The 15,556-nt window shown below is 39.8% G+C and overlaps 1 protein-coding gene across 3 annotated transcripts in view; it reads right to left on the bottom strand.

Annotated features, from left to right (window-relative positions):
* The window catches only part of peak1 (pseudopodium-enriched atypical kinase 1), a 121,448-nt gene that overhangs the window by 63,812 nt on the left and 42,080 nt on the right, over window positions 1-15,556 (bottom strand). The gene's annotated exons all lie outside the window — the stretch shown is intronic.

Raw genomic sequence — 15,556 nt, 5'->3', positions numbered from 1 at the left:
GATCAACATTATCAGCCCAGGAATTCCAAGTGCATCCCCCGTGACTACTAAATTAATCTGGCTCACAGGGTTTGAGTTTGTAAGACTGTTATTGGCTGCTCTGCTCTGTGTGCAAGGCAGCCTGAATGCACTGACAAACACCAGCAGAATTGGGCCTAAGCTGGGAGAGAGTTATGGCTAATGCTAATGCCAACACTGCCAAATCTCAAAGGGAACAGGAGCAGCAGGCAGACCCATTCAGTAGGAGATACACACACACACACACACACACACTTCTGTATGCCCGGTTTTCCTTACAGCTGTGTGCAAGGTTTCAATAGCCCTGATCAAATTAAAATCAGATTGTCTAAGTAAAAGATAATTAGACACTTTGAATATGCCAATCATCTGCCCATTTTAATGCTCAGTTTGGTATTTTTCGCTTTTGCTATTGTTTTTCCCCAATATTTTAAATTAATTAAATAAACAATAACTGCACGCTTTGTGTAGACGATGTGTTAACTTGGCTTCACCTAGAAAAGCAAAAATGTCATTTAATTGGTGGTGCAAAAACTTTTGCATACGACGGCATGTCACTCCAGTCCTCACCTCTCTTCACCCATCTTCTCCCCAGGGCCTTGCATTTACAGTAAAACTTCAGCCAAACATCTTCAGACATGCCACAAACTTCTCATCTACATCAAAAGATGTATTAGAGCTCCTGCTGATCTCGAAGTTAGCATGCATTACAGCTCCACATCCTCAGGCCTTGCCAAAGCCCATCTCCTCTCCTTCCACTTCCTCCTCTACAGGTCCTTCTGAGAGCTAGACCAGAGCATGGATCCAGTCCAGCTATGGGATTGATAAGGAGGGTCTGTTTGGGTGGTGAGGATGGCGTGCATGTCTGAAGGGACTGGTTGGAACTGGCTGTGTTGTGTGTGTGTTGAGGCAGAGAGCTGTGAGTGGTAAGGAGAGATAAGCAGCTCCTCTAGCAGCAGATGCTGCAGTGTGAGATCACTGCTCAATGCCTGCTCCGGAGCCGCGAGGCTTCTGAGGAATGGGATTAGCACGGGCATCAGACCGGACTGAGCCAATAATTAGCGCCCGATACGGATACAGAACCAATATTAGAGTGCATCCCCTATCCCCAGCATGTCTGTGTGCCATGCGCATTCATGTAGCAGGTCCAGGGGTAGCTGACAGAAAGGAGGCATGAGAGAGCCTCAACTCTGCTATCTCTCTCTCTTTCACTGCCACTGTCCTTCAGACTGTCCTGCAGCACAGCCCCCACCCCCTCCGCACACCACCTCGCTGTATGTCTTCGACAGTCAGCCAGCTGTGTTTATTTGGGTGTGTGTATTTTAATTAAACAAAACGCTTGATGACACTAGTTATTATCTGACCATAAACCACTGTTTGCCCATTCTACAGCAATAACTTCAGTGTCAAAGTACTCACATAGGCACCATTCAGCTGTAGGACAAAGGAGGCTGCTGCAACAGTCGGCCCAAAGCCGTGCGTGAGAACAGTAAACAAAACTACTCTATTAGTTTTATGGGTTACATGTGAGTGTCAACGATTCTGAAAATTAGTGATGCACCTAATTTAACATTCTTGGCCTTTACCGAAACCGACCAAAATACAAAACTGAAAGAAAAGGATTTATTTATTGTATTTAATTTTTTTTGTGTGTGTGTGTGTGTTTACTTTGCCACTTTACCTATGCTTCTGAATTAAAGGGGACCATACTCTACATTTACATTTGCGTTTATCTGCAATCCCCTTAGAATGTTTGTGTGATTTTATGTACTAAAAACTACTACCACTGTCTACTACGCAACTTTTTTACTTCATAGCGCATAAACAAACCACAGATATGTTTTTTTGGCTTCATGAAACACACCTCAAACTAAGTAAATTAAATTATTTTAATAAATGGCATATCTTTTTCCAGATCATTACTGGAAACCTTTGAGTAATTTATGGAATCAATAACAACAACAACAACAACAACAACAACAACAAAAAGCACAATTAGTACTTAGTGTTGCTCCTCCTTGGGCTTTTATGACAGCCTGAATTCTTCGAGGCGTGAACTAATAGCGCTCAACAGATCAGCTTGTCATGGACCAATTTCTTTACATTTCCATCATAAATTTGCAATTGGATTGAATTCTGGACTGCTTGCTGGCCATGCCCTTGAGCCTTTCCTGAAACTGTGTAATGACTGTTGAGGTAATGACTGCCATCTCCCCTGGTCCTTCTTCAGGCACTCATCTTTACATGTTTCATGAGAAGAGCACCAGACAAAAGTCCCAGCACCATGTCTCTGGCCAGATTCATAATCCATCACTGAATATCACTTTCATTCAGTCATCCACAATCCATGATTGCTTCTCTTTAGGCCACAACAACCTTGTATAATGTTGTTTTTTTTTTTTTTTTTAGGTGTTATTGCTGCTTTTCATTGGCCTTTTTTTATATGTAAATCCCATTTCATTCAGTCGAGTTCTTACAGTTCTGACACAGACTCCTGTTTCCATGTATTTGTTTTACCTTTGTTCTGTTGTGGATTTTCTATTTTCCTTACATATTGCTTTGAGTTTTCTATCCTGACGTCTTATTTGACATCTTACTCATTTTCCTCTATTTGACCTGGGAAAACGATGCTATAAATTAAAATCATTAAATTTCATTTGCTGAAGGCATGTTTCAGAAAGCTAGAATGTTCAGCTATTGAGAATGTTTTGTGTCATATCTGTGATTTGTTTGTTAAAAAGCTGGATGAATATTCTGTAAGTGTGATGATTCCATCATTTTTGCCAGGGGTTGTACAGACACCATCACCATGCTAACTTTCCTTTCTGTTTCTCCTATTTCACTGTATTCTGCATTATATTTGCATAATTTTCAAACTTTTTTCCCTTTTGTCTTTCAAAGTGTGTTGATGGGTTGACAACTGCAAACGTGCACACACACACACACACGCGCACGCACACGCGCGCACACACACGTGCGCACACACACACGCGCACACACACACACACAGACAGAATGGGTAAATGTTAATCATTAGGAAACGTCAGTATGACAGACTAAAGAGGCACAGTACCCTAAAAGGTGATGGAGTGTGTGTGTATTAAGGCTTACTCACAGCAATTCTGAACACACACATATCCTAGACATAAGACGTAATCCTGTCTTTCACACAGAGTTAAAACCAATGGACTGTGATCCTGCATAAAATCTTTAAATCACAGCTAAGACCGTTTTTGTTTTGTTAAAATCAGGCTTACCAGCCAGAGCTCTGTTGTGGGCTACATAAACATGGGAGAGGGACTGGTGCTAACCGTTTTTACGTAATCATCATGAAACATAAATATTCGAGCACAGTAGAGCAACATCACCTAAACGTTTCAGCTCTTACAGATTTCCACAAATACATCATCGTCTAATATATTTTAAATATCGGTATCGATAAAGTAAATGTCTGTTGATACCGATATGTTTCAAATAATGTTGTGCATCCCTAGTTGCAATCCAAGCCAAAGTACATCAAGACAAGCTCCCTGTAGTTTGTTCACTCCTTTTTAAATGAGAGGAGCTACAGCCATGTGCAACATGTTCTCTGTAGAGGATATATTTGCTTATTTTCACTTAGCAAATCAACAAAACTTGTCATTTGCCCAGAGGTTTTTTAAACTTTTGCAGAAGCAGAAGTAGTGCTTTGAACTCTCTGCACAGCTTTAGCTTTTGTCTGAGGCAGCAGAGCTCTCTCTGTTGTGTTTTTTTACCCAGCTTGTGTACTGTTCAGAGTCTGTGGAGCGCTTACAGGAAAAATAATTAATTCCTCATTGCTACTACTACTTCTTCACCCTCCTCCATCTTCATCCTGCATTCTCAGAAAAAAACAAAACATCGGACTTAACACGAAGATTCCACAATTTTTGAGATCTCTTTTTGTCTGGAAAAAAAAACGGCCTTGCTTCCACAACAGGGACAGGCTGCGTGCTCCAGAAAACACTCTTTGGTGAGACTGAACACAAGGGACTAAATGGACTAGATGTGTGTCCCTATACGACACGCAATAACATGGATGAATCAGACCTGTAGCTTCAGCTGAGACGTTCTCTTTCTTTCTCTATCTGTCTCTACCAGACACACGCACGCGCACACACACACACACACACACACACACACACACACACACACACACACACACACAAGGTAAAAGCATTTGATGATATGTTGAGCAGAATTCCTCTGGGCTGGAATAAAGGTCTGACAGCAGATCAGGCTGGTCGCTGGATGAGATGCAGAGATCAAAGGCTGAGATAGCCCACATCCCCCAGCCTGCTGTCACCGAGACAGGCTCCTGGGTGCAGCCTCGGCCTGCTCCATCAAAGCCTGACTGAGACACTCCCACACAGGGGATAAAAACCCAGGGCACCTATTACCCTAAACCAACAGAATACAGCACACTACAGCATAGTTGACCTTTTCAAAATCAATCAGGTACAGCCAGCAAACAGCCTCTTCTGCACAACAGTAACACTAACCAGAGAGAACAAGCACATCACTGAGCAGAGCAACAAGGACCTTTACACAGTTAAAGAAGAGGAGAGAGAGAGAGAGAGACAGAGAGAGAGCGAGAGAATTAAAGAAAGAAAGAAGTAGAAACGTACTTGTACAGTTGTACAGTTCAGATCAAGAGTGAAAGAGAAAGACAACATGCAAGAGATAATTTAAGCAACAGAGAGCGAGTGAAAGAAAGTGAGGGTAAAGGTTTACCACAGAGAAAGCGACAGAGCAACGTGAGCAAGAGAGGCAGAGCAAAAGAGAGGATACGAGAAACAGAAAAAATGAGTAAGAAAAGAAAGAAAGACGAGAAAGTATGAGAGACACTGGGAAACAGGAGAGAACATGAGTTAAACTTGCAGGGTGGCTCAGTAATGGGGCAGAGGAGAGATGAGACACATACATACACGTCATTCCACTATTTGACTTCCCACATTCAATTTTCCAGCTGCTTTTCTACTGAACGACAAAACCACATTAAACACGGTGGAAGTCACCAAACTTTCCAGTCATCCTGCAAACAGTAACGTCCTGATGATGAACTGTGTTAACATGTGCTTAGAAGTTCCTCTTTATGGGAAACACTAGTCCCCTAGCAGCTCACGCATGTTCAAATTAACCATTAAGTCTCACTTGTTACAGACATGCAAAATTAATGCAACCTTTCACTTATGCTTAAAATCCAGCAATCTAGAATAAATATTTAATCCGGCATATTTTCCCCATTACACAGCAACATCATAAGAAGCTTAATTTATAATGTTACAGAGCGTCAGAGTCTCATCTCTTCTGCAGCTCAGAGAAAATGGTGCTGGTACCAGTGAGAGCAGAGTGATGATTTAGAGCAGGGTGATAGTGGAGGATTACAACCACAAGGTCAAAGCACCACACTGTGCTTTCTTATAGGAAGGATGAGTCCTACATCCACAACAAAGCATCAACGACTGACAGCTTATCAATAGCACTCATTAATAATTAATAATTAATCCCTCTTCCTCTCTGTGGAAATCTTAATGGAACCCGAGGAGTCCTCAGCACTTCTAGAGCTGGTGGCTGATGAGATGTATCTGCTCCAGATGAGGAGCTGAAGTATCAGTGTGTGTCTCTTCACAACACACGATGCATATCATAACATTTAGTTTTATACTAGAGGTTTGAGGAACAAAGTGGATAGACTGCACCAGTATAACAGTGGCATGTTTAAAAAAATGCTATGAAAACCTGAGTAATTACAATCCCAATTCCAATGAAGTTGGGACGTTGTGTAAAACATAAATAAAAACAGAATACGATGATTTGCAAATCCGTTTCAACCTATACTCAATTGAATACAGAACAAAGACAAGATATTTAATGTTCAAACAGATAAACTTTTTTGCTTTTTGCAAATATTCACTCATTTTGAATTTGATGCCTGCAACACGTTTCAAAGAAGTTAGGACAGGGGCGTGTTTACCACTGTGTTATATCACCTTTCCTTTTAACAACACTCAATAAGCATTTGGGAACCGTGGACACTAATTGTTGAAGCTTTGTAGGTGGAATTCTTTCCCATTCTTGCTTGATGTACAACTTCAGTTGTTCAACAGTCCGGGGTCTCCGTTGTCGTATTTTGCGCTTCATAATGTGCCACACATTTTCAATGGGAAACAGGTCTGGACTGCAGGCAGGCCAGTCTAGCACTCTTTTACTACGAAGCCACGCTGTTGTAACACATGTAGAATGTGGCTTGGCATTGTCTTGCTGAAATAAGCAGGACGTCCCTGAAAAAGACGTTGCTTGGATGGCAGCATATGTTGCTCCAAAACCTGTGTGTACCTTCCAGCATTAATGATGCCTTCACAGATGTGCAAGTTACCCCTGCCATGGGCACTAACACACCCCCACACCATCAGAGATGCTGGCTTTTGAACTTTGCGCTGATAACAATCCGGACAGTACTTTTCCTCTTGGGTCCGGAGGACACGACGTCCATGATTTCCAAAAACAATGTGAAATGTGGACTCGTCAGACCACAGGACACTTTTCCACTTTGCGTCAGTCCATCTCAGATGAGCTCGGGCCCAGAGAAGCCGGCGGTGTTTCTGGGTGGTGTTGATATGCGGCTTTCGCTTTGCATGGCAGAGTTTTAACTTGCACTTGTAGATGGAGCGACGAACTGTGTTCACTGACAATGGTTTTCTGAAGTGTTCCTGAGCCCATGTGGTATCCGTTACAGAATGATGTCGGTTTTTAATGCAGTCCCGCCTCAGGGATCGAAGGTCACGGGCATTCAGTGTTGGTTTTCTGCCTTGCCGCTTACTTGCAGAGATTTCTCCAGATTCTCTGAATCTTTTGATGATATTATGGACTGTAGATGATGAAATCCCTAAATTCCTTGTATTTGCACGTTGAGAAACGTTGTTCTTAAACTGTTGGACTATTTGCTCACGCAGTTGTTCACAAAGTGGTGAACCTCGCCCGTCCTTGCTTGTGAACGACTGAGCCTTTCAGGGATGCTCCCTTTATACCCAATCATGACACTCACCTGTTTCCAATTAACCTGTTCACCTGTGGAATGTTCCAAACAGGTGTTTTTTGAGCATTCCTCAACTTTCCCAGTCTTTTGTTGCCCCTGTCCCAACTTCTTTGGAACATGTTGCAGGCATCAAATTCAAAATGAGTGAATATTTGGAAAAAACAATAAAGTTTATCTGTTTGAACATTAAATATCTTGTCTTTGTAGTGTATTCAATTGAATATAGGTTGAAAAGTATTTGCAAATCATCATATTCCGTTTTTATGTTTTACACAACATCCCAACTTTATTGGAATTGGGGTTGTATTTCTTTACTTCAGAGGTTAGAAAAATAAACAATTTAAGAAGGAAAAAAAGTCACTTTGGGTTGACCTAAACAGCATCTTGCCTGAACACCGTACCTGAACACTCATTGTCAAAATGACCCCTAAAAATAACATGAGAAGCATTTTACATCATGTGCCCAACAGAACAAATATGCTTCCGTTTCAACAAGTGTTTAAGTCCTACGTCTTACGCCCTTTAAAACAAGAGTCCTGAAGACCTGTTGCGTATTTTAATGCATCAATAGTATTTTTTCTCATTTGCGTTCAAGCGACGTGTAAACCCCTTAGCAATCCTGTGAAATCCCACACTTCCTCTTGCTATATCGCTCTATACTGAATCTAAAAGAGTAATTTAGTAAAATGTAATGATCTTGTTGGTTTGGTATATGAAGAGCAGCTCCTGAGCTGTACTAACGACATGTGGAGGAACATCTTCTCTGAAACAGCTGTAAAAACTTTTTGGCTAAGGTTTCTTTGAAATAAACAGATCTGCTGTTAGCTCTCAAATTTTAAACCTGTTAAAAAAAAGAAAAAATTAAAGCTGAGAGAGAAAAAGAGAGGTGAAGCAGCCTGAAGCAATTCCGTAATGGAGCCAAGACAGAGGCAGTGTGGATTTTACACTGAACATTTTACTTTTATTTTATGTTCACAGCTATTATTGGCCTGGGTCAAAGACATAGATGACAACAACGCTTGCTGTTTTGCCCAAGGGCTCCTATGTGATGGGCAATGTAGATACTCACTACTCTATAACAAAGTTACTGGCAATTTTCCTTTTTATCCTATTATGCCACCACATATGATTTCTTAGGCATCTTTGCTCTTTTAGCTTCAAAGGCTATGTTGAAGAGGTGGAGTTTGTTGCACTTGGAGGTGAGGTGATGTGAATGCCTGGCATGAATTTATGATACATTCAACAAAACCAGCTATAAATTATAAACTGTTAGTATTTTTCCACATAATAACAATTATTGTTCTATCTAAACACATTTGCTGATGAAATATATTGCAATTTAGGCTACAATTTTTGTGGCTTAAAAATTACAGAGGTTCTGAATACTAAACAGAAACAAACTGAATAAATAAACAGAAAAGGAAAGCAAATACCACAATCAAATGCTTAAGGATATTTTGGTCAGCTCTACAGCCATTTTAGCCTGGTTGTTGTTTACAGGCCTTCTATAATTGCTCTAAATCTACATGCAGTTGCTCAGTGTTTCAGAAGTACTGATGGTTCCCATAGTTTACTCAAAAAAAAAAAAACATACTTTCACATAAATTATCACAATAACAATAATATATTGTCATGTCACAGAACAGAGCAATACGTATCTGCGACCATTTCTTCAATAAGAAAAAAATGAACATTTTAGGCTTTATCTTTCAATGATGGATGCAAAGACGCACCTATTTACAGCATATACAGATCTGAATCTGTTTTGCTACTTGTTTACTCAACTCTCTTATCTGCACCTGTGTACAAATGTGCATACAGACCCAAACCCCCAAATAAGCAGCCTGATTTCCATTTATACCTTCATCAAAGACATTTACAGCTGGCTCACTTATTCATATGTATACAGGAGAAGGTATGCCTGCACATGTGGCACACACACCCACACAGATACAGGATCAGACAACACAATTATCTTACCTGCAATACAACGTGACCCACATTCCTGCGCTCAACACCTCTGCACTCCACCACAAAGAATTTTGGGGGATTTCAACACACCTTCATCTGTTGTAATTTGATGTGTTGTTTCTCTTCCTAAACTCGGCAACGGAAACACCAGACACCGAAGAATGATCAATGCTTTTGATAATACAGTGGGTCATAAGCAGGAGTACATCTCTGCAGCACTGGACAGAAAGGTCAGTAGTGCACATTCGCACATTACATGACCAGGAAACTAGAAAGCTTAGCCGTTGATCTTTCAACTGCAAAACAAACCAAAATCTTTTTAGTTAATGTCCTTGACCATATAAAGTATGATTTATCATGTCATAAGGACAAAATTCATGTATTGCTGTAATCTTTAATTGAAGGATAGCGACATTTGCCCACCTCTAAATTATCCTCCGAGTTTGGATTACATCACTAGCAAGAAGAGAGAAATCATTTTAACCACTTAACCATTATTTTCACCACCTCTGACATTATCCCCACCGATCATCAGACCAAAACACTCAGCTAGTTCAGAGACCCTCCTTGATACCACGCATTATGATTTTCAGCCTTAAGGGTCAACTTCCCAAACAGGGATTAAGCCTTTTCCTGGACTACACAGTATTCTGAGGGCCGGTTTCCTGGGCAGGCATTAAAGCAAGTCATGAGCTATATTCTGCTTTCAATGCAAAGTCTCCATAAAAAAAACAAACAAACAAACAAAAAAAAGACACTGTAATACAGGACTGGGCTTAATCCCTGTCTGTCCCTAAAAGAAAATTCTCTGAGAGGTAGAAACTCTTCAAATGACTTTTTAAATGTAGAAATTTAAAAAAAAGGTAAAAGGATTCCCCTTAACAAAGATCATCTACATGAGTTGGTGCAAGACATTAAACCTTAAACCTGTGTGTGATTTAAAATTCAGAAGTACTAATATTTCACTTAGAAACTGTTCAGTGTTAGAGCACTGGGGGAATTCCAATGAGCTCATTCATACCAGATTCGCAACTCAATCTGTGGGATTCCTGCACGATTCGTACGAGAATGGAGGAAGATCCTTGCCCCAGGCTGAGCATCCTGCCATATGACCACATCCTCCGAGGCTGGAGCATCAAAGTGCTATGAACTGAGACAGCCAGAAACCATCTACCACGCCCAGCATCATATATTAATGAGGGCTTGGGAACAAAATAAGAGATTTAAGAGAGTTTTAAAAAATTCCCCTTAAAATTTAAAATACGCTTTTCATTCTATTACACATGCCGCATTTCTTTCTTTACTGCTAACTACTCCCTTTATACAGCTATTCTAATCTATGATTAGTTAAAAATGCGTACAATAGAACATAAAACATCACTAACAAATTAGTGCATACATAATGTCACTTTAAAAGATTCTAATGTAGATTTTTAGTCTGGTGCACATGCAAATGAAACAACAAAACTGTAGTATGTCATTTACTCTCCAGCAAAGAAAAAAAACAGATGTGTCTATCCAGAAAAAGGAATGCCAACACGCCAGTTTGTTTACCAACAAAACTAATGCAGATCAGGGTCATTATACCTAAAACTACCTACCTAGTTACCTAAAACAGTAATAAAAAATAAAAAGTCAGTTCTTGACTCAACAGTTCTCAACAACTGTATGAAATGAAATGGAATTACAGATTTTTGCGATTTCAGTTATTTTCAGTGTGAATGGATGTTCAGAAGTGGATCTCTTCTGTGTTTGACTTTCTTCAAAGAAAGCTGAAGTTGAGCTGAGCTCAGTCTATCATTGTGTTAATTTTATTCTATTCTAATAATAAAAAAAAAATGACTATCACAATGTGCATCACAATTCCAAACACCAAAACTGAAACTAAATAAAAACTAAACTAAAACTATTACTATCAGAAAGTAGAAACTAAACTGAAACTATTAATGTATCTTTAAAATTAATTGAAACTAAACTTAAATCAAAAGCCACAATGAAAAAAAATAAAATAAATAAATTATAAAAATGAAACGAAATGAAATTTTCAAAACTATGACAATCCCGATGCAGAGAACTACAAGTTAAAGGTGTCACTTGCCATTTGGGCAGAATAAAGTTATCATAAATTATCAAATAATATTGGAACTTTGCACAGCTGATAAATTATATATTCATTATATTTAGATAAAAGGCTCTGTAACACTCACATGTGCTACTTGGCAGTGGTTGGTATAAGCACTGGATAACACTGCTGCTCTCTAAGTAGCAGGCTGGGGTTAGATTGCCTGTACGGGCAAGCACACCATACAATACCAATAAGAGTCCTTGGGCAAGACTCCTTACACTACATTCACCTACTTCTGTAACACCATTAAACCTGCAGACGGCAATCATTTGTCTAAATTACAACACATTCCCTTAATAAAAATAGTTTATTAAGGGAATGTGTTGTTTCTATTATTTCTGATACCGATCCCACCCATCAGTAGTTCTGATTATTAAAACGCACATTTTTAAAGCTTTTAAACACCACTGATTAATTTCCATAAGGCTTGATTCATGTGCCAATGAAGATAGTAGTAAACTCCGGGATATCAAAAATTCAAAGGTGCCAAAACTTGTCTGTCAGCAGAGCCTGCATCCTGTCTCTCTGCACTTTCTCCAGCATCTTGTCATCTATTCTGAGAGTAGAACAGATGACAAGACACTCACACACACTCACACACACTCACACACACTCACACACACTCACACACACTCACACACACACACTCACACCACAGAAGTGTTCAGCCCATTAGACAGGAAGCTGCTCTGCTTCTCTCCAATATTCAACCACACTGTGAATATTGTGGCCTCTCTGGAGAGACGATAATTACAGTGTGTGTGTGCACACGTGTGTGCGCTGTAGCAGGAGGAGCACACTTAAGATAGAAGGCACTCTAAAGCTGTGTATAATGAGACACCCTCCACTCTGCTGAGTTCAAAGCCTACATCTGTGTGTGGTGTGAGAAAGCATGTGTGTGAGTGTGTTGATCTGTCATGTATGCTGGTCTTTGTGCAGTAGCAGAGCCTTTGACAGCACCTGCATTCCACTGATATTCATTAGCATTTCTCCCCACAAAGTCCTGCAGAGAGAGAGAGAGAGAGAGAGAGAGAGAGAGAGAGATAGCATGGTATGCAAGAGATAATAAGGGCTGTAATGATGAGAAATGCTCACAGCTGAAGCTGATTGGATGAGATTCATAAGACTGAGCCATGACAGTCTCTCTCTCTCTCTCTCTCTCTCTCTCTCTCTCTCTCTCTCCACACATACATACAACCCTGCATACTTAGAGTCTTGATGCAGGAGCTGATTCTTGATCCTTGATCCTGATCCTCATCACAATGGGTCATTTAGATGAGATTACTGAATACTGAAAGCTCATATATTCATCCACCACTAAAGAACAGCTGATTTAATATCATTCACCTTTCTCTCTCTCTCTCTCTCTCTCTCTCTCTCTCTCAACAATGAAGCTTACTGCAAATGCTGATGTAATTAAATATCAGGTCCACTGAGGATCAGAGGACCATGGAGATGATCCACCTCCACACCCACATAGCCCATTTGCTGCATAACACACAGAACAGACATGTTTCTGGCATATACAGTACTGGGCAAAAAGTCTTAGGCACATGATTGATCTGTTTAAAGCCAATCAACATTAGATTAAATGCAAACAAACAGTTATGCAGTGAAAAGCCACAAGAATTTATTTTCAGATGATGTGAGCTGGTCAAAAGAATGCAATCAAATGACATGGACTCATCACTCCATCACCAGCATTCCTGATTTAATTTAATGAAGTATCAATTGGCCAAACAAGGTACTGAATGATAAGTACACTTGGTGCTGAGCTGCCACAATGAGAGGTTTGGAAATGGTTAAACAAAGATATGAACATACATAAAATCACTTATTATATTTTTTATTGTATTTTTATTACTTTTTATTGTTTTTACAAATATGTATATTATATTACAATTAATCATGAAATCACTATTCTATTTTTGATCATGATACTTGGAACCCTTTCACTGATATTTCCTAATGTATTATTCATATCCACTGCTATATCCAACTCACTCTCAATCCGAGTCCTGGAGAACCACCACCCTGTATGCTTCTCTCTACTCTAACACACCCAGTTCAAAGGAAGGCCGTGTTAAGCAGTTCATCAGCTGTATTTGGTGTATTGCGAGAAAAAAATACAGAGAAGTGCATTTTATATAGCTTCTTCACATTTGCTGCACTGGTGGAGACACCTACAGTGAGACAAGAGTGTTAACCATTATAATCCAGCTGCTTTACTGCAATACACTATGATAAAGTTAGTTTCAATGGCACAATCCTATCTGTTTGAGAAGCACTTCACCTGCAGCATCTTGTGTTAACGCACTTCCCCCCCAACAATAACTATCATTCTGCTGAGCACCGGTTGCTCAGCAACACCTCACTTTACGTTGTAGCTAAACATGACTTTTTTCTACTTCAGCACATTACAGCTGGTCAATATAGCCAAAATGTAACATGGCTATACATAAAAACATCACATTTTTACAATACATGTCACCATATGTATCAGTTGGAACAGAGAGAAAAGACCCAGTGGCACTACATTTTAAAAATTACTATTAAAAACTGTTAATAGAAAGATTTTTATGCAATATTTCCCATAAAGTGTTGTACTAAATCCAGTTAAGCAGGTCTAATTTTGCCCTCTTTATAGTAAAACATGCAGTTGGTCAGTGTTTTACAAGTACTGACAATATGCACAATATGTTCAGAAAATCATACTGCACTGTATTATAATGATATATATTGTCATATTACCTAACCCTAAATTAGATACCTTCTGTTAGATAATACATGACCTGCAGCCCACTTGTTTACATTCTGAAGAAGAGTGAGACAGCAGGCCTACATCAAGCAATGTGTCGTCATTCCCAAGCAAGCTTTTAGATTAGCAGCTGCGACTAAACAACTGAACAAACTGGAACTAGCTAAAAATGAGCAGAACATAATACAGCAATCAAGATCAGCTGTGAAATGCTCTATAGACTGACTGACCTTCAGAATTGATTAATAAAAGCTACAGACCAAATGAAGTTGTGTGTTTGGTGTGATACACACTCTCACTTGTGTTCAATTGTTTAAATACTGAACAGAGACACATGTATCATGTGTATTGCTCTGTGAGTAAATTGTACACGGACTATTCTACCAAATGTAAGTTAACCAGTTATATATATATATATATATATACACACACGTATACACACACACTATATTTCCAAATGTTTTTGCTTGTCTACCTTCACACGCATATGAACTTGAGTGACATCCCATTCTTAATCCATAGGGTTTAATATGATGTCAGCCCACCCTTTGCAGCTATAACAGTTTAGGAGTGTGTTTATGGGAATTTCTGACCATTCTTCCAGAAGCACATTTGTGAAGTCAGACTCTTATGTTGGATGAGAAGGCCTGGCTCACAGTCTCCACTCTAATTCATCCCAAAGGTGTTCTATCGGGTTGAGGTCAGGACTCCGTGCAGGCCTGTCAAGTTCTTCCACACCAAACTCACTCATCCATGTCTTTATGGACCTTGCTTTGTGAACTGGTGCGCTGTCATGTTGGAACAGGAAGGGGCCGTCCCCAAACTGTTCCCACAAAGTTGGAAGCATGAAAATCTTCACTGGAACTGAGGGGCCGAGCCCAACTCCTGAAAAACAACCCCACACCATAATCCCCCCTCCACCAAACTTTACACTTGGTACAGTGCAGTCAGACAAGTACCGTTCTCCTGGCCACCGGCAAACCCAGACTCGTCCACTGGATTGGCAGACAGAGAAGCGTGATTCACAAGCTTGGAGGTCTGTAGGTGATTGACTGCAGAAAGTTGGTGACCTCTGCGCACTATGTGCTGCAGCATCCGCTGACCCCGCATTGTCATTTAATGTGACCTACCACTTTGTGGCTGAGTTACTACTTTGTTATAATACCGCTGACAGTTGACTGTGGAGTATTTAGTAGAGAAGAAATTTCATGACTGGACTTGTTGCACTGGTGTCGTCCTATCACGGTACCAAGCTGGAATTCACTGAGCTCCTGAGAGCGACTCATTCATTCACAAATGTTTGTAGTAGCAGTCTGCATGCCTTGGTGCTTGGTTTTACAATCCTATGGCCATGAAGTGATTGGAACACCTGAATTCAATGTTTTGGATGGGTGAGTGAATACTTTTGGCATTACAGTATATGCATTTTCCCAATTTTTAAAATACTTTTTTTTTTAAGTCAAATATTTTTGGGTTTTACTACACATTTTATGATTTTGTGTGTACAATTGTCCAAAGCGGTGTCATGTGCTTGCTAGCACTTTTGAGCTACGTTTCAAATTAGCTAAAATTAGCTCAAATTACCAAAACAGTCAGTACGGAAACATTTGATAAAGTTTCATTAGTG

Source organism: Pygocentrus nattereri, chromosome 11 (genome assembly GCF_015220715.1).
Source record: "Pygocentrus nattereri isolate fPygNat1 chromosome 11, fPygNat1.pri, whole genome shotgun sequence".
NCBI lineage: Eukaryota > Metazoa > Chordata > Actinopteri > Characiformes > Serrasalmidae > Pygocentrus > Pygocentrus nattereri.
This window is presented reverse-complemented; position numbering and strand designations above follow the sequence as displayed.